Source organism: Mastigoproctus giganteus, chromosome 6 (assembly GCF_048544385.1).
Source record: "Mastigoproctus giganteus isolate SK-2022 chromosome 6, ASM4854438v1, whole genome shotgun sequence".
Taxonomy (NCBI): domain Eukaryota; kingdom Metazoa; phylum Arthropoda; class Arachnida; order Uropygi; family Thelyphonidae; genus Mastigoproctus; species Mastigoproctus giganteus.
The window spans coordinates 11,787,824-11,807,698 of record NC_143580.1 but is presented as its reverse complement, the minus strand read 5'-3'; the positions used below and the strand labels follow the sequence as shown (position 1 = coordinate 11,807,698).

General features: G+C 37.5%; 1 protein-coding gene across 1 annotated transcript in view; it reads left to right on the top strand.

The window, feature by feature from the left end:
• The window catches only part of LOC150083915 (uncharacterized), a 352,627-nt gene that overhangs the window by 298,425 nt on the left and 34,327 nt on the right, over positions 1 to 19,875 (top strand). The gene's annotated exons all lie outside the window — the stretch shown is intronic.

Genomic DNA, 19,875 nt, shown 5'->3' with positions numbered 1-19,875 from the left:
AGAGAGAGAGAGAGAGAGAGAGAGAGAGAGAGAGAGAGAGAGAGAGAACACTAATGAATTGCATCATTTATTTCTTATTGACACTGTATAAATCAGTATTTGGTCACATCTTAAGTACTGCATACTGGTTTGGAAACCTGATTTTAGGAAGAATTAGGTACGTTGAAAAGGGCAGAGAACATGATTAGCTGGAGGAATGAAAGGGTTTTCTTAACAAGAAAGAGAAGTTCTGTAAATTGCAACATCTGGAAACTAGGCAGTGTGGGGACCTGATTGGGCCTCTTCTAACCTGGGTTCCCCTTTAACAAGCTTAGCAAACACAACCCAGCCTGCTGTCAGTAAGATTGCACTTTGAAATCCTGTTATGGGGTGGGGGGTTAAACTGCAGCCATTATCAATCCACTGCAGGATGAAAGCCTCCTCAACAATTCATGTTGAGGGAAATGGACCATAATCTGCCACACTCGTCCAGTTCGGATTGGCAGATTTATTGTATTTAGCAGTCAGGAGCTTGAACCCCGGTCTACTCAAAGAGCATATACTATACACTCTGCTCCTGATCACTCAGCTATGGACCCTTAAAAAGGCAAAGTGACCTTCAAAACATCTGCTATGCCCCTCCCTCACTTTCACCTTAACTGCCTTACTTATTTTTATATATTTATTTTTTTTTTGTAACTTGCCTTTTTCTTATTTAACTTATTTATAACTTGTAGGAAACAAACATTGATGAATATTTATTTTTTGTATGTATTCCCTTCTTAGTGGTGTCTACGCTCACTTATTATCTGAATGCATGTATAACTCAAAATATACTTTTAAATGAATTATTCAGTTTCTTCCAGTTCAAAAGGGTAATATGCATATGTCTGTTCCAAATATTCCTTTTCAGAGACTTCCTAATCTGAATTCACTCCTTTCTCAAAATCTCTTTATCCCATTCTAGCAAATTTGATGTCTCTGTTGCCCACCCAAATTGACAAATCGATCAAAACTTTTAAACTTTCTTTGAAACTGATCTTCCTCTAGTTTGACTTTCCTAACAGTGGACTAATTTTCCTGGACAATATTAATTTTCATAACTCCAGGTGACTTCAGTTTTCTTGTTATACAAACCGAGCTAGTAGAGATGCTGAGGCTTTTAATGATCTTAATGAAACTTGTTTATCTACTAAAATACAAGGTATACCTAACAACACACAATTTTTTTTTTTTTTTTTTTTTTTAATGCAGCTAAAGTTAGTTGTCCTCTAGTACCCCAGATCACAGTTTTGTTCTCTTTTGCACTAAAGTTTCTAGCCCACTGTCATTCTCAAAATCATGTTGCTTGGCATAACATGATAACATGTAAAATGGGATGATCTGTGTAATTCTTTTCCTCTTTCCTTGCCTGGATTACTGCTTTTAAATATCCTGATGCTAATACTTGTTTAGGCTGCATCACTGAAATATTTTTGTATGGACAAAATTCTTTATTCCCTATTCTGCCACCTCATCCTTTATCTGAAGCATGGTTTTCTAAAAAAGTGTGCTCAGACTGTTCAGGACAAGCATAATGTAGCCATAGCTCAGCCATTGCAGAGCACTTTTGGATTAAACATCTTAATTATAACTCATATTCCAATGTTGAGGTGTTGGATTGCATTCATGACTCCTGCCATTTCGTGTGGCTGGAAGCCCTCCTTATAGCTGCAAGTTCCACCACTGACTAAAAAATGAATAGAAAATGCTTAGAAAACGGTACTCACCTTGTATAAATCTGCAATAAAATATTTTTGGTAGATGGTGGTTAAATTTAGTTTGGAAGAAAATGAATAGAAAATAGAATATCATCGGCGTAGCGGATGTATAATTTAATTTCAGAAGGGAAAGGTTGTAAAATTTGGTTTTCAATAGTAGCGAAATAAATTTCAGAAAGGGGGGCAGAAATGCCTAAACCCATTGGTAAACCAAATGTTTGTCGATAAATTTTATTGTTGAATCTAAAATTTCTTAAATTTATCTCGCTACTATTGAAAACCAAATTTTACAACCTTTCCCCTCTGAAATTAAATTATACATCCGCTATGCCGATGATATCCTAATAATAGGCAACAGAACAACCATAGACAATCTATTTTTAAAATTCAATACAATACATTACAGGCTAAACCTTACCCTCGAAATCGCAATGGACAACCAGATTAATTTTCTTAATCTTACTATTTATACAATGGACACAAATTTAAATACCAAGATTTTCAGAAAAAATACGCACACCGGTAAATATCTACATTTCACTTCACATCATCCCCTTAGTACCAAAAAAGCCGTCCTACACAACCAAATCTACAATGCTATCAAATTCACCTCTTCACAAAACGATCTACACAATGAACTTCAATACCTTGCTGATACATTCATAGCCAGGAGCTATCCCCCTCAACTCATCCAACACACAATATCCACCGTTAAAAACAGTATTAATAATCCTACCAGACACAGTCACAAGACAAATATTCGCATAATTCTCCTTTACCATAGTGAACTTGCAGCACAATTCCGACGTACATTCAAAGATACCGACATCTCCCTCACCTTCTCCACTTACAATAAACTAGGTTCCCTATTTAATTCTTACAAAGATACACACAAATATCCCATCAGTGATCTCAATAACTTAATATATCTCATAAAATGTCAACCGAACTGCGACACCTGTTACATCGGCAGCACTACCACCAAATTTGGTGGTAGTGCTGCCACAACTTCCAATACCCGCACATACTACCACTTCAACAGTTTCAAGACAAGTCAATCCTGCACTGAGTTAACAACCCATGCTCAAACCCACAACCACACACCCCCCCTTGTTGACTCTGCCATCACTATTATTAAACTTAGATCGAGCTACAGAATTCTTCAATATAAAGCTCTCACCATCGAATGGTACTGACACCATTCTGATCTCAACATTATTAACGCCAAACTTCCCTTCAACCTTTCACCGGCTTGGAACCTCTCACGACTAAAGTTCCCACATGTCAAAAAGAGCATCATGGGAGTTTAGATAACTTTAAACACAACATGCGCTCACTTTTCTTCCATTTGCCAACTGATGACGGTTTACTCACGAAAGTCCCTCGTAACGACTATTGGCACCACCGGTCTTCTCTCTTTTTTTCATTTACGTTTTTTAACCTCTTTATGACAACCAAGGATTGGAGATCTGCATTTCTACTTCCTTGCGCTCATTTTAAAATCTGTTTAAAATATTTTCACCCACCCCATTCCCTGCCTTAGTTCTTTTTAATGCTTCTTCCAACCTAAATTTAACCACCATCTACCAAAAATATTTTATTGCAGATTTATACAAGGTGAGTACCGTTTTCTAAGCATTTGCTATTCATTTTTTAGTCAGATTTATTTATCATGGTATTATAAGGTTACTATAATTTCACTATTGTTCTACCACTGTTAATTGTAGTGGTGGAACTTGCATGCATTCTGTTATGGAGGCTGTTATATTATTGTGTCACAAGAAAAGGGGGTGGCCTAATTGCATCGTCAGTTCTCACCACACTGAGTTTGCAGGGTCTGATAAGTAATGTTTTCCTTCACTTTCGCACACCACCACCACCACCCCCCTTTCTGTTTTGTTTTTTTTTTTTTTTTTTTTGTCAACCTCGATCTGCACCAGATCTTGTCTGCGTGTGCAAGGCTATATTTCTGCCAATATATTGACCTATTGTCTTGTTTTCTTTTTTTTGAATTGATAAAGAGGCACAACACCTTGATAGCTACTCATAAGGGTTTTACATTGGTTGTGTGTATTTTATTTTAATTTAGTCTAGTTTGTTGTATTCAGTTTTTAGCACTTTTGTTTATACAATTCTTTGTCTTTAATTTTCATTTTATATTTATTTGTAACTAAAATTTTCAGGTTAAAGTTATTTATTTTTAAACAGTTTACCGGTTGGTACAATATTATTTTATTATTATGTATGCATTTGTCTGTTCCAGCTTCACTTTCTGATCACACTAAAGCTCACAATACTGCTAAACAGGCTATTAATAAATCCAAACTTGATTTTGAAATGTCCAAGAAACATGTATCTTTTACAAATGGTAGTTGAGCCTGCTCATCGTTTTCAAAACCATCGGCTGTAACCTCCTGCCTTTTACTCCCAATTCTGGTTTATTCAAATCTGTTCCATCCTGATGTGTCTGTTGCATCTTCATCCAAAAATATAGTTGGGTGTTTGGAATTTCACTTAGCTTTCATACTCACCTTCAACAACAATCAGAGTTCTAGACAGGATTACATGCATTTACTAGAGATAAATAAATTTCCAGTTATTCTCTAGACAGCTGAAGCTGGAAGAATTTACAAATTCATTGTGACTGCATTCATTTTAATTATTAACAGCAACTGGATTTTCAGTACCACAGTCACAATGGTCAATGTAGCTTGCAGGCTCCTAACCTCCTTACTTGTGACTGCCCATGCAACCAGTGGACCGTGCCAAGCCCATAACCCTGACATCCAACTGTACTTGGAGCAAGCATATTACAGATTTCATTTTTGATATGCTTACACCATATCCTTGAGGTTGTCACAGACATTCTCTCAGATATGCCAGACAAGCTATACTTGCTATCTGGGGGTCTAAAACGCTGATGAAACTGATATTCGGGTGACACTCAAGTCAAGTGGACCCAATTTCGGCGAAGTCCGGACGGTCTGTGACAGCCAAATCCTCTGCTTGCACCTTCACGATGGTGGGACTGTTAGTAATCCTGGGTATAACCTCATGCATAAGTACATGGTGGGTGACCACCCAGGTGTGAACCAACGTAAGCAGGGGTCGAGGTGTGGCGCCCACACCACATGGAGGAACGCCGCCCCTGTATGTTACCAGGCAGTACTAGGTGGTAGATGACTCTCATCAACCGGTGAAATACCACCACTTTGCTTATTGGAGGCTTGAAATGGTGGAACCCATGTTTAGTCTCTAGAGCTAAGTTCCGGTCAACCTTTCCCTATCTCTTCCATCATACAGTATGATTGATGACTTTTGAGGTTATGATGAACGTCGTGGCGAGATCCAATATTCCTTACATTTCGAGGGTACAGCTCTAAAACGGTGTTCGCAGGCCGGCCGCTAGTTAGTACACCGGACTGAACCTATTGGTAACTCTCTAGGAAGCTTCCGGATCAGCTAGTGTATAATCTTGCTGCCTCTACTCTGCCAGATAGTGACTGGAGGGAGTCCGAGTAGTGTGTATGCGGGGAGCATTGTCGAGGCCACGTTATGTCAAGGATCTGGGTATATTCTTACCACATGTACGCCATATCCAGAAATTTCATTACTTCATACAGCATGTCCCACCTACTTTTCCTTACTATTGAATACACCATGAATTGTCAAACTAATAGAGCAAGCTTATCTGCGAAAAGATCTAAACCTCCCAAGGACTTCCTAATTCATTTCACAAATATAAGTGGTCTCAATTCTAATCTCAACGATGTCCATTTCCACTTGCAGTCTGCCAAACCCTATGTACTTTTTCTGACAGAATCTCAGTTATCGGTTGATTCATCTACTGCTCATCTCAGATGCCCAAATTATTCGCTGTATGATTCCTTTCGCCTCAAAGGTGGTACTTGTGCATATGTCCGTTCTGATATTCCCTGTCAGAGATTTGGCAATTTGGAATCTACTCTCTTTGATCTTCTCTGGCTTAAAATCTCTCTACCTCATTGTGTCAAATTCATCTGTTGTCTCTACCGTTCTCCCAACTCCACTAATCACTTGGAGCTCTTTGACTTCCTCTCTTTGCAACTAGACTTTCTCCAGTCCAACTTTCCTAACAGTGAAGTAATTTTCCTTGGTGATTTTAATGTTCACAACTCCAGCTGGCTTCCGTTTTCTAGTCACACCGACCCAGCAGGTCGAGATGCTGAGGCTTTTGCAATTACTAATGACCTAGCACAGATTGTTCATTGACCTACAAGAATACCGGACAATCCTAATCATACAGCCAATACGCTTGATCTTTTTCTCACAAACAACCCTTCTAAGTACAAGGTTGAAGTGAGAGGTCCTTTAGGCACTTCAGATCACAACTTGGTGATTGTCTCTTCTCCAATGGAACCTTTATCTCATGGCTATTCCCAACCACGTGTTGTTTGGCATTACAAGAATGCAAAATGGGATGACATGCGAGACTTCTTTTCTTCTTTTCCTTGGTCGGATTACTGTTTCAAAACTTCTGATGTCAACGTTTGCTCAGATCGTGTCAGTGAAATTATTCTTGCAGGAATGGAATCCTTTATCCCACACTCCACTTTAAAATCTCGTCCTTTATCTAAACCTTGGTTTTCCAATAAATGTGCTAAGGCTGTCCAAGAGAAGAATGTTGCATATCGTAATTGGCTTGTTTCTAATTCTTCAGTTTCATTTTCTGCCTACACCAAAGCTCGCAACAGTTGTAAAGCAGTTATTAACCAGTCCAAACTAGAGTTTGAACAGGCTAAGAGTAGAAAACTTGCTTCTTGCCCTAATGGTAGCCGAGCATTCTGGTCTCTTGCCAAAGCTATTGGCCGCAACTTTTGCCCATCTTTACTCCCACCTCTGTCCAAACCAGATGGTTCTGTTGCCACTTCAGCCAAGGATAAAGCTGACCTTCTAGCATCCCATTTTTCTTCCAGCTCATGTATTAATGATCTTGGTAAAACACCTCCCACCATTCCCAACACGCTCCATTCAATGCCTCCTGTGGTCTTCCGTCAAAAGGATATCAGAAGGATTTTGATGAATCTTGATGCTAAGAAAGCTCCAGGTCCTGATGGTATTTCTCCACTTGTTCTCAAAACCTGTGCTCCTGAACTTACTCCTATTCTTTGCCGCCTTTTTTCACTTTCTTATTCCAAAGGTGTTTTTCCTTCTGCTTGGAAATTTGCTCATATCCAGCCAGTTCCTAAAAAGGGTGACAAATCCCTCCTATCCAATTATCGTCCCATTGCAATTACTTCTACTCTTTCTAAAGTAATGGAGAAATCAATTAACTGCCAACTCTTAAACTACCTAGAAACCTTCCGTCTGATCAACGATCACCAGTATGGATTCCGTCAGTGTCGATCCACTGGAGATATTCTGGCTTATGTTACCCATTTATGGACTAATTCAATGGAAAGGTTCGGTGAAACACAAGTAGTTGCTCTTGACATCTCAAAGGCTTTTGATCGTGTTTGGCATAAAGGTCTTCTAAACAAGCTTCCATCTTATGGTTTGCCAACTGTTTTTAATAATTGGTTATCCAGTTTTCTCTCTGATCGCTCACTGAGGGTGATGGTAGATGGCTCTCTGTCTTCTAACTTCTCCACTAATGCCGGTGTCCCCCAAGGTTCAGTTCGTTCCCCCACTCTTTTCCTCTTGTATATCAATGACCTTCTTTCATTGACTGGAAATCCTATCCATAGTTTTTCCCGATGATAGCACATTGCATTCAACTTTCCATTTTGAGAAACCTTGTCCTGCTCAATCAGCTTCAACTTCTCGAAAATCTGCTACCAATTCCTTAAATGCCGATCTTCAGGTAATTCTCCAGTGGGGCAAAGACAACTTAGTTGATTTCAACCCTTCTAAAACTCAGTCTTGTCTTATATCTCGCAAAAAGGATTCTTCTACTCCTATGCTTATCTTTAATGACACTCCGATTTCTAGGCAGAATGATATATCTCTTTTGGGGATTACCCTGACTTCTAATCTCTCTTGGCACAAGCACATTACAAATATTGCTTCCTCTGCATCAAAAAAAATTGGTTTTCTCTTTCGCTCTCGGCGTTACTTTTCTTCCAAACAGCTGCTCACTCTGTATAAATCGCAAATTCGCCCTGCCATGGAATATCGTTCCCATATCTGGGGTGGTGCCCCCAAAACCTCTCTCCGGCTTCTTGATTCCATTCAGAAGAGGGCAGTTAGGTTAATTAATGATTCATCTCTAACAGAGTCTCTCCACTCGCTTTCTCATAGACGCACTGTTTCTGCTGCATGCCTCTTCTACAGATACTTCCATGGGCACTGTTCTTCTGAATTGGCTTCTATAATTCCTGCTCTCTCTTTCAAAACAGTCCGAACACGTGCCGCCACCAGCCAACATCCATTTACTGTCCAACTTCAAACCCACAGAACCAACTTTTCATCTTCCTCATTTATTCATTCAACTGCCGTTTTCTGGAACAACCTTCCTTCATACGTATTTCCTGAAAATTACAATCTACAGAAGTTAAGTCCAATGTCAACAAATATCTTCTTTCGTCTTCTTAACCTCAAACCCAAGCACGGTACTAAGTACTATAGGTCCTAATACCTCTCGTGTTTGGGGTTCACATAAAAAAAAAAAAAAAAAAACCAGAAAAGTACACTGAAAAACTAGGCTTTCCCTCTCTTGCTCTTGGCATTAACGAGGAATATTGTTCTCATATTTGGGAGGGTCTCCACCCTAACTTCTCTTAAACTCCTATATTATACAAAACTGGCCTCCGTAGCCAAATGGTCAGGAGTGGGTGCAGTAGCACATGTTCTTTGGGTAGACTGGGGTTCAAGCCCCTGACTAAATACGGTTTATCTGCCAACCTGCACTGGACCAGCATGACAGATTATGATCCATTTCTCTCAACGTGAATCGTTGAGGAGGCTTCCATCCTGCAGTGGATTGTTAATTCCTGCAGTTTATTTTATTTATTTATTTTTTTATTATTATTCAAAAACAGGCGTTCAAGTTAATTAGTGATCGCTTAGCTACAAACTCATTCCACTTCCATCAAACAAGTATTCATTTTGCTGCATGCCTTTTCTTAGATATATTTGCATGGGTACTATCTTCTGAATTATCAACTGTAATTTTACTTTTTTCTTGCAAACCAGACAACATGTGCATCAGCTGATCACCATCTGTATGCAGTTCAGCCCCAAACTTGGCAAACTAACTTTCCTTTGTGCACATTAAAAGGCATTGTTTATATGCAGGATCAAGATAAGTGGCAAAGGAAAAGCTTCACTATATTGATTAAAAAATCTGTGTTAAATTAAAGTGGGTTTTCAATGAATTTTCCTTTGCTGATTACTTTTTTCTTCATCATTTATCTATTCTAATTGTCATCTTTGGAATATCCAAAGAGAAACTCAAGTCCAACATAGACATGCTTCTTTATTCTTCACACTCACTCACTATTAAAGTACTATTGATTTCATCCACTGTTTATGTATGGAATTACTTTAAAATAAACAATAAAATTTGATTATCACTGTTCCTCTTCAGCCATGTTAGAGCAAACTAATTAAGTTTCCTAGTGTGGCTGTTTCCAATGACCAGAGTATAATGATGTCAATCTTCTGTTTTGATATCTTGAGCCCTAGTGCCCAAAGGCTTCTGACAAGTCACAAATAGTAGCAGCTAGGTGTTGCTGCCTTCTAGAACTAAGCCAAGCCACCCAGTCATTAGTATTCTCCTTGCGATGTGGAACCAGATTGGCACAGATGGCCCACATAGTTTCTGCTAATTTTTTTTCTTCAGTGTCCAGAATGAGTATTGCTTTTCCCGCTTAGCTTGTGCTGTTACATGGCTGGTCACCATACAAAAATAATGATTATAATTATTAATAATGATAATAATTATGACTGATTTTTACAAATGAATTGGGAAATCAATAATTTAATAACAGATAATTATAACTATTAGATTAAATAGATTTTACAAATATAAAATTAGCTTTATGAAAACATTCTTGTTAGTTGAAACAAAGTTTATAAACTACTGAATGAACAATTGGAAAATAATCCTCATATACCTTCCATACGTCCTTTTAACAACAGGGAGACAATGTGACAATCTCTTATCAGTGAGGACTAGTAGCTGTGTTTTCCCTAAAAAAAACAAATTTTTTTTTAAAATTGTTTCTACTGTGGTTTTATCAAGATTTCCTGCCCATTAGTTCTTAAGAGATATAAAGCATAATTTGTATTCCAGTAATAGAAATATAAGAAACCTTCAGGAGGAGTCCTTAGCAGGCTGGGGTCCCCTGATGTGGCCATGTTCAGTTGCATTCCAGAGTGTAGCACATGCTTAAAAATTTAGCATGCAGGTTATATTCTGTTATTTAGAAATGGTGGCCCACAGGGAAAAAAACAAGTTAAACTACATGAGTTTCTTCTGACCCCCTTTGCCCTGGGCCACCTTGTATGTGAATGTTAATCATGTCTTTCAGTATATAAACAGTGTAATTGGTAATATGAACTTACTCTGATCTGAACCATGTTCTGGTTTAAATAATTGTTTTTCAGTAATTAAAAAATAATTTGCTTTCATACTACATAGTGAGTTTGAGACACCATGAGTGTTTACTTATGCTTTTGTTGCAAAATCAAAGAAAGTATTAAAAATAAAAGAGGAAAAAAAAAAACTGTTTATACTCTTTATACTTTTCTCTATCTTGTGCACACACTCAGAGTGCACAAGATAGAGAAAATGCAAGAAATAGTCCCATATTTAGTGGTCATGCGGGCTTGAACAAAGCATGTGTACTTAGATATCTTCACACCCTGAGCACTAATCTATGGCAGCCTTATAAAATAAATTTTCTGTTTATACTTGAGATGACAAGATAAGGTTAGAGCATGTGATAAAGGGAATACAAGAACATTCTACTATATTTAGCAGTCGCACACCTTGAACCATAGTCATTCAAGGCATGTGCACCTCTGTACCCTCGTGATTGACCACTTGTCTATGGAGGCCATATGGAGGTATTCAAGCCGTCAATCATGTCTTGACTGCATGTGCTCAATAATAGCAAGTTTTCTTAATGCTCTCAACAAAGAAGTTTTAGCAACACTGTTCAAGAAACTTCTCAGCGTAATGGAAAGTGAACATTCCAGAGCTAAGAATATTCTAGATGGTTGGCAATATAAAAGATTACTGAGTATGTTAGCAGTCTTTTTATAGTGCCACCGCCCTTTAGTCAGAAGAGGATGAGTGATTAGTGGTTTGATTGCTGTTGGTTCAGTCTTGTGGCGATTTTCATAAATGAGTTACATGACATGTATTTGTTTACAGTTGTTTTAATTGTTTGATGTCTGTGGCTGTAGTAAGAGGAAGCTAAGAACATTCTCTCTCAAAAAAAAAAAAAAGTTTTTTCTTTCTTTTTTTTAGTTCATTTTGATCTAACTCAGGGGTTCCCAAACGGTGGTTCGCGAATCCCTGGGGGTTCGCACTGAAAATTCTGTAATGGTGTCTGCTTACATTTACATAGATATATTATTGTAAACTACAAAATATAACTAATAATAAACAATAAAATTAAATAAAAAGTAAAGAATTACCAAAGAAATAAACCATCTCCCACAATTCCTTATAATTACTTTACTATCTTACAGTATATCATGTTAAATAAATATCTAAAATTATTTCTTGACTAAATATCTAAGAGTATGAAAAAGGTTGTTTATGCATGGGTACTGCACTTCTATCATTTCTACTACCCAGGTAGTAGGCATGCATTGTTTGATTACATCTCATATTGTGAATACCTTCACGAGTTGCCAGGGTATTGTACTGCTTTGAATAAGTAACGCTTCACCAGTGGAGAAATGTCACTTATTCTCGGCGGATACCACCACCCAGACGGCACCATTTCAAATCTTGTTGGCTTACTCATCGGTGGTGGGCAGGTACTCTGTTGTTGCAATAGTGACAACCTTATGAAGTATAACTCCACAATATGAGAGATGCTTGATGGTGTGCATGGTTTAATCTAAATATATTTCTTGACTAAATTTCTAAAAGTATGTAAAAGGTTGTTTATGCATGGGTTATGCGAGATATAATCAACCGATGCATGCATAATACCTAGGTAGTAGAAATGATGGAAGTGCCATTACCCATGCATAAACAACCTTTTTCATACGCTTACACATTTAGTCAAGAAATAGTTTCAGATTAAACCATGCACACCATCAAGCATCTCTCATATTGTGGAGTTATACTTCTTAACTGGGTTGTCACTATTGCAACATCAGGGTGCTTGCCCACCCACCGAAGAGGATCCAATCAGATCCAAAAACGGTACCGTCTGGGGGGGGGTCTTGATGAGGCCCTCATTACCACGAATAGGTAACAACAATCTTCCCTAAATGGGGAAGCGTTGCCTATTTGGGGGGATTCATGAATGTTTGAGTTCAGTGAGTGTGAGGAGTAACTGCTCCTTTCCTCTTCCTCTCCTACTATCACTTTCCTACACCTTTTTTGCTTACCAAAGTCTAATAGGGACAGTATGTGGATAACAGAGTATTTTATCCCATACCATTTTTCAAACGGTGCCGTCTGGGTGGTGGTACCTGCCGAAAATAAGTAACATTTAGTCTTTTCCATAGCTGAAGCGTTACTTATTCGAGGAAGTGAAATTCCTCGGCAACTCATTGTGAAGGTATTCACAATATGAGATATAACCGAAAGATGTATGCATACTACCTGGGTAGCAGAAATTATGGAAGTGCATTACCCATGCATAAACAACCTTTTTTAGATAAATGTTTTCCATACTAATTTTTTTTTTTTTTTTTTTTTATTCTCAAGGATCATTGTTATGTATGGGGTACTTATTTTTTAGAACCTACAGTACTTAGTACTGTGCCTATGCACAGTACTAAGTACTGTAGGTTGTAAAGATGAAAGAAGATACTTGTTGACATTAGATTTGAACTTCTGTAGATTGTAATTTTCAGGAAATACGTATGAAGTTTGTTCCAAAAAACAGAAATTGAATGAATAAATGAGGAAGAAGAAATGTTGGTTCTGTGGGATTGAACTTGGACAGTAAAAGGATGTTCACTGGTTGCAGCACGTGTTCAGACTGCTTTGACTGAGAGAGCGGGAAATTATATAAGCCAATTCAGAAGAACAGTGCCCATGGAAGTATCTGTAGAAAAGGCATGCAGCAGAAACAGTACATCTGTGAGACAGAGTGGAGAGACTCTATTAGAGATGAATCATTTATTAACCTAACTGCCCTTTTCTGAATGGAATTTAGAAGCCTGAGAGAGGTTTTGGCCCCAGATGTGGTAACAATATTTAATGGTAGGGCGGGTTTGCGACTTCTATAGAGTCAACTGTTTGGAAGAAAAGTAACGTCGAGAGTAAAAGAGAAAACCCAGTTTTTTTGGATGCACAGGAAGCAATATTTGTAATATGTTTTATGACAAGAGAGAGATTAGAAGTCAGAGTAATCCCCAAGATCTTGCCTAGAAATCGAAGATAAGCATAGGAGCAAAGGAATCCTTTTTGGAAGATATAAGATAGGACTGAGTTTTGGAAGGATTGGAATTAAGTTTTCGTTGCCCCACTGTCGAATTACCTTGAAATCAGCATTTAAGAATTGGCAGTGGATACTCAAAAAGTTGAAACTGTTTGAGCAGGGCAAGGTTTCTCAAACTGGATGGTGGAAAGCAATGTGTTATCATCAGCAAAAGATAAAATTTCCGGTCAGTGGAAGAAGGTCATTAATATACAAGAGGAAGAGAGTGGGAGAAAGAACTGAATCTTGGGAAACATCAGCATTAGTGGAGAAGTTAGAAGACAAAAAACCGTCTATCATCACCCACAGTGAGCGATCAGAGAGAAAACTGGATACCCAATTAAAAAGAACAGCTGGCAAACCATAGAATAGAAGCTTATTTAGAAGACCTTTATGCCAAACATGATCGAAAGCCTTTGAAATGTCAAGAGCGATGGTTTGAGTTTCACCAAACGTTTCCATTGAATTTATACATAGATGGGTAACATAAGCCAGAATATCACTAGTGAATCGACACTGACGGAATCCATACTGGCAATTGTTGGTCGGATGAAAGATTTCCAGATAGTTTGAATTGACAGTTAATTGATTTCTCCATTACTTTTGGAAAGAGTAGAAGTAATCGCAATGGGACAATACTTGGATGGAAGGGATTTGTCACTCTTTTTAGGAACTGGCTGGATTTGAGCAAACTTCCAAGCAGAAGGAAAAACACCTTTGGAAGACAGCGAAACAAGACAACACAAAACAGGAGTAAGTTTAGGGGCAGGCCCAGGTTTTGAGAACAAGTGGAGAAATACCATCGGGTTCTGGCACTTTCTTAGCATCAGATTCATCAAAATCCTTCTGACATCCTGTTGACGGAAAACCACAGGAGGCTTTGAATGGAGTGTACTGGGAAATGTTTGAGGTGATTTACCAATATCAGCAATACATGAGTTGGAAAAAAAATAGGATGCTAGCAGGTTAGCTTTATCTTTGGCTGATGTGGCAACAGAACCATCTGGTTTTGACAGCGGTGGGAACAGAGAGCTTTGGCAAGAGACCAGAATGCTTGGCTACTATTTGGACAAGAAGCAAGTTTTCTACTCTTATCCTGTTCGAAATCTAGTTTGTACTTATTAATAACTGCTTTACAAAGTATAAATAATACTTAATAATTTTGATTATTATGCAAGGTCACTTATAGAAACTTAGTAATGGAAATATTTTATAATAAAAATTCAGAAATATTATACAATTTCAGAGAATACAGGCTTAGTGGTTCGCATTAAAAATATTGTGTTAAAAGGGGTTCACGATAAAAAATATTACGTTGAAAGGGGTTCGAGAGTCAAAAAATGTTGGGAACCGCTGATCTAACTGACCAAGGGCTGAGCAAATGTAAAATGCTTAAACTGGGTGAATATCCTTTAGTGGAAACTGCCATATATGCTGGTTCCCTCAAAAGCCATTGCTTAATACATCAGTGTCAGGGGAAATTTTATGAGAAGGCAAAATTGTTCGATTTGCAAATTTTAAAAGTGATGTGATGATTTCTTTTCTTCCTAAAACATGAGGGGGTGCAAATTCAAATTGAGGAAGGATGGTTGCAGAATAGATGTGTGGAAGTTTGCCTTTAGCCAGCAGGTGATTGATTGTGGAACGAACTTCCATCTGTTGTGGAAGTTGATAGTTTAAATAAATTCACGGAAGAACTAGACAAACTATTTTAGGGAATGAATAGGTGAAATGGGAGTTCTTTTATTTTTGGCTGATGCTGTATAAGCTTCCTTTCTTGCCGACCGGGCTAGCCAGGTGGGTAAAGTGCCTGCCTGGCAACCCACAGGTCGCGGGTTCGAATCCCACCTCGGGCTTGGATCACAGTAAAATGCAGAAACCTTGGGAGGTGCATTATGGCCACAGAAGCTGATGCGCCAACAACTAACAAAAGAAGAAGAAGAAGCTTCCTTTCTTGCATCATTGGCCAGTGCTAATGCTAAAATACGATCCTGGATTTTGATGAGCTGAATCCAAATTTGAAGTCGTAGCATAGTACCTACAGATTTGGAGAGAAATGCTGATTATTCTTACTGAAATTTGTAATGAAAGTTTAACAAGTATTTATAATAAACAGCATAAAAATATATTCATCAATTTTTTGTTTGCTTTTTCTTTTCTAATGATGAAATGAACAAGAGCTTCTCTGATCAATGTCCAGCAATAGTATGCCAGCATACTGAACATCCATCTTTCTTAGTAATATTTCTCCATGGTAGTAGTATCTTAATGGAAACATTCACTGTGTTCACTAACATTTCTAAGGTTTTTCTTTAGTAGAAAGGCTAAATGGAAATGGAGGAAATCTATTTTTAGAGACATTGCAACCAAAGTTTTGGTGGGCTTGTAATTAATTCTCAACCAAGGTCTTATAGATGTCTGTTCTGTTTTTGACCAAAAAGTTCAAGCTTTTTGGAAGAATTTCCACACTTTCAGTTCCAAAGGAGTTAACCTTTTTTTTCAAAATGTTGATCTTTCAGTTGATTTCTGATCTGCAGTCTGACATTGCTAATGCATGGAGACTGACATCGCTTTTGGCCTCACTAATGTGCGGAACCTCTCTAGTTTTAAATATTGAAAGCAGTCTCCATTGCTTTTATGAAATTTTGTGTCAGCCCCAATTTTATGTAAAGCAGTGGTAAAAAATGTTTGTTCAAGCCTCTAGTGACTTATGATATTTTTCTTTCCAGGTACAATTCATGTGAGGAGTCCAAATATGAGTTTCATATTGAATGTTTTTGGCTGTATCCCCACTTTGCACCAAAAGCAACAGTATTTTGTATAGTCAGATTGCATACCTAAAAGGTGAATAGGTCTGACCACTGCAGCAAGGTCTTGAAAACTCCTGACCTGACTCCAGAACTTCTCAATCAGCAGTCCAACTGTTGTGAACAGATAGACTAAAATATCTTGCAAACCAAGGATGCTAATACAAAAAGTGGGCTGTATATTTGAAAACAGCATTAAAAAATATACAAAGTCCGCCATATTTTTACAAAAAAAAATTGTTAATATTTGTTTTAATGTTATTGCTATTAAATCTTTTCAACATAAATTTGTTGAGAAAAAAAGATAACTGAATTGGATTTGAAACCTAAAAAAGTTTACGATGCTGTTTGGGAGTTCTTGTTTGGAGAGTTTTATCAAAGAAGACTGTAATTCATAAAAATAAAAATTCTGCACCAGGTATCAAAATTAACAAAGAGCCAGTGACACTCATACCTGGATGAATTTTGCCGGAAGCCACAAATTATTTTTATTGGTGATGATAGGAAAATTGCAGAAACCATAAGCTTTCAAAACCTTCTCACTTCCTAATTTCTACAGAGTCCAAAAGAAAAACTGATGAAGAAAAAATTGTTTGCAGAATAGTTTCGCTTTGAATTTGTTCCATCTGTAAGAAGACATCTAAAAGAAATAATTTTTTTTTTTTTTTTTTATGTGAACCCGAAACACGAGAGGTATTAGAACCTATAGTACTTAGTAAAAAGCTCTGCTAATTCTTGACAATACACCAAGTCATCTAGATGTGATACGGGGTCCCCGGTATCTGAGTCCCCGCCCTCATAAAAATTAATTATGAGGATTTGAAAATTAAAGAATTACAGGCTGTGTCTGAACTATAACTGCAGTCTTGTCTAGATGATCCTGCACTACTTCTTTAACCAGTGACTATTATTTTCGCTGGAACATAAGTTAAACTAACATGTCTGTAATTACTTGTGTTACCTTTTGATGATTGGGGATACATTCCATCTCCAGGCCGTGGGCGCCTTCCCTGAATCCAAGGATGCTCTCATAATTATAGCTAAGGATTTGCTTACTTCCTTTACTGCCTTCCTTAATATAATTGGATAGATCCCATCCAACCCAGGTGCCTTTCTTATGTTTAGCTTGTTTGTTATTTGGTTTTTAGGAGCATTAGCAACTAAGGCCATATTGCTCCGGGATATGCGGCGGTCGTTCCCTGACCTTTCCGCATCCTCCGTATTTGGTGGTGACGGGCTCGAACTGCGGTCTAATCAAGAAGCGTGTGCTATGCACTGCTGCTCCTTCCCACCTGACTACGGAGGTGCATGTTTAGCTTCAATTTTTCTTCCACTTTCTTTCACTTGTTACAAAATCATTTGGCTCTCTGCTAGAGTTTGATAAACTTCTGGCCTCCACTTCCCCAGAGAATTTCTCATATGTAAACGTAAATGCAAAATACTCATTCATTTTGTCACCTAGAGAACGATCATCAACAGTTGAACCATCAACATCAAGTGGACCAATCTGATTTATCTCCTTCCTTCTAGAGTTTACATAAGTAAAGAAATCTTTGTTCTTTTTCTTTGCATCCTTTTGTGACTTGATTACAGACCAGCTTATGTCTACCATAGGCTTATGTGTCACCTGTTAATTTATATGTACAGCAGGCCCCCGTTATAACGCGGTTCGCTTTACGCTGATTCGCTATAACGCTGTTCTTATATTATAACCCGTATCTGACTATAACGCTGTCACAGATCACTATAACGCTCTTTTACAGATTACATTTTTGACATATTTAACGAAATTGTTTCATTTGATGGAGTCGATAGCTTGAAAATGAATAGCAAAACAGCATTAAAACGTTTCCCACGCCGACTTGAGCAATTTTCCCACGCTCAGTGAAATTTTCTCTCACGCTAATTTAAGTACAGTCACTTGTTACGTAGTTCCGAGATCAACATTTTAAAATATGATCAAATATATTGCTTGTAATATTTGCGTTATATGCATTTATCCGAAGTCTAGTTAGTCATCACTCAGTACAGTATTAGACATCGTGCGTAACGGACAGTTTACTTGAACATTGTATCATAATTAATTCAACCAACGCAGTTATATTTTCGAAGAGCTAATAATGACCGACAGGAATGAAAATGCAACAACGTCTGGGCGCAGTACGAAGACTATAAATGTAAGAAAAAGACTGAATTTGAAAATTAAATTAGACGTTTTGAAGCGAATCAATTCCGGTCAACGACAAGCGGATGTGTGCCATAATTTAGGACTCGCAAATTTAACTGTAAGAACAATTATGAAAAAATAAAGAATTAATTTTAGCAGCGGGAAAGATAGCTGTTCCACTGCAAGCAACTAGGACTAGGCCGGCTATTAGGATTGAAATGGAAAGACTAATTTTTTTGAAGATAATATTCCAATGCAGAATTCAGTTAAGTTAAATATTAAAAAAAGAGAGAGAGAGAGAAAGAGATTAGCCAATACGATGATCTGAAGAAAACTCGCCTAAAAAAAAAAAATGTGGAACCATTTAAAACTGGTAGAATAGATTTAAAATCCCGGGAGAAGCCGCTAGTGCAGATTAAGGAGCCGAAACTTTCAAAAAAGAACTTGTTAAAATTATTGAAGAGGGGTATTATGTGTTATACTTCTCAACAAGTTTTTAACATAGATGAAGCAGGACTTTTGTGGAAACGAATGCCTAAAAGAAGTTTCATATTGAAAGAACAAAAAACATGCCAAGTTTCAAAGCGGCGAAGGATCGGTTGACTTTATTGTTGGGTGGTAATGCTGCGGGCCATTTAAAATTAATACCCCTTTTAGTTTATTTGGAAGAGGGCCAAAGTTCAACTCAAAATCCACACATTTTTCATGATTAAATTCATCCATTAAATTAAATCAATTAAATTCATGATTTTAATTGGAATTTTGTTTACTTTTGAGACGCAAGTAGTTACCACATAATTATACTATGTAATGCAGAATATTTTATATGTGCAAATATTTGAATATTAAATATTTTGACCGACATTTGTGCATCTTTTCATTACCGTTTATTATTGATTAGGAAATATCCTATGGCACCGACCACAGCTCACAAATACATATGTTACCTTATGGGAAAGCGGCGCTCGATTAGCGCGGATTCACTTAGCGCTCTGTTTTTCCGGAACGAATGATCAGCGTTAAGCGGGGGTCACCTGTATTCCATGCATTTTTCTTCTCTGCATTGAGTCTCATTAGTTCATCTGACATCCATTTAGGTGTAAGCCTTAAATGGTATTTCTTAGTTGGTATGAAAAGCCTGGTGGCTTTGATTATTTCCTTGAATGCTTGTCATTTAGAATTTGCTTATGGTATCATCATCAGTTGGTTCCACTGTATAGAATTTAAAGGTTTTTTTTTTTTTTTTTGCTGATGCAGTATATGCTTGCATTATTTGCCACTAATCATAGTAATGCTAATAAGTTGAAGAGGTTACAGATTGGACCAACAAAAAAATGAAAATGATTTTGAATTTGAGACTGATGGTGAATTTATAAATAGTCTCTTTCAAGATGAAGAAAATGAAAATGGGGAGGATCAAAAAATAGCCATTTAAAAAAAAAATTGGTGAAACATGAAGATGCTGTTTTAACATATATATTTAAAGGGCTACAGAAATGGCTTTCCAGCTCATCAAATCGAGCCTCTATGTCAACTCTGCAAACATGTTTAGAAGAGAGATATTT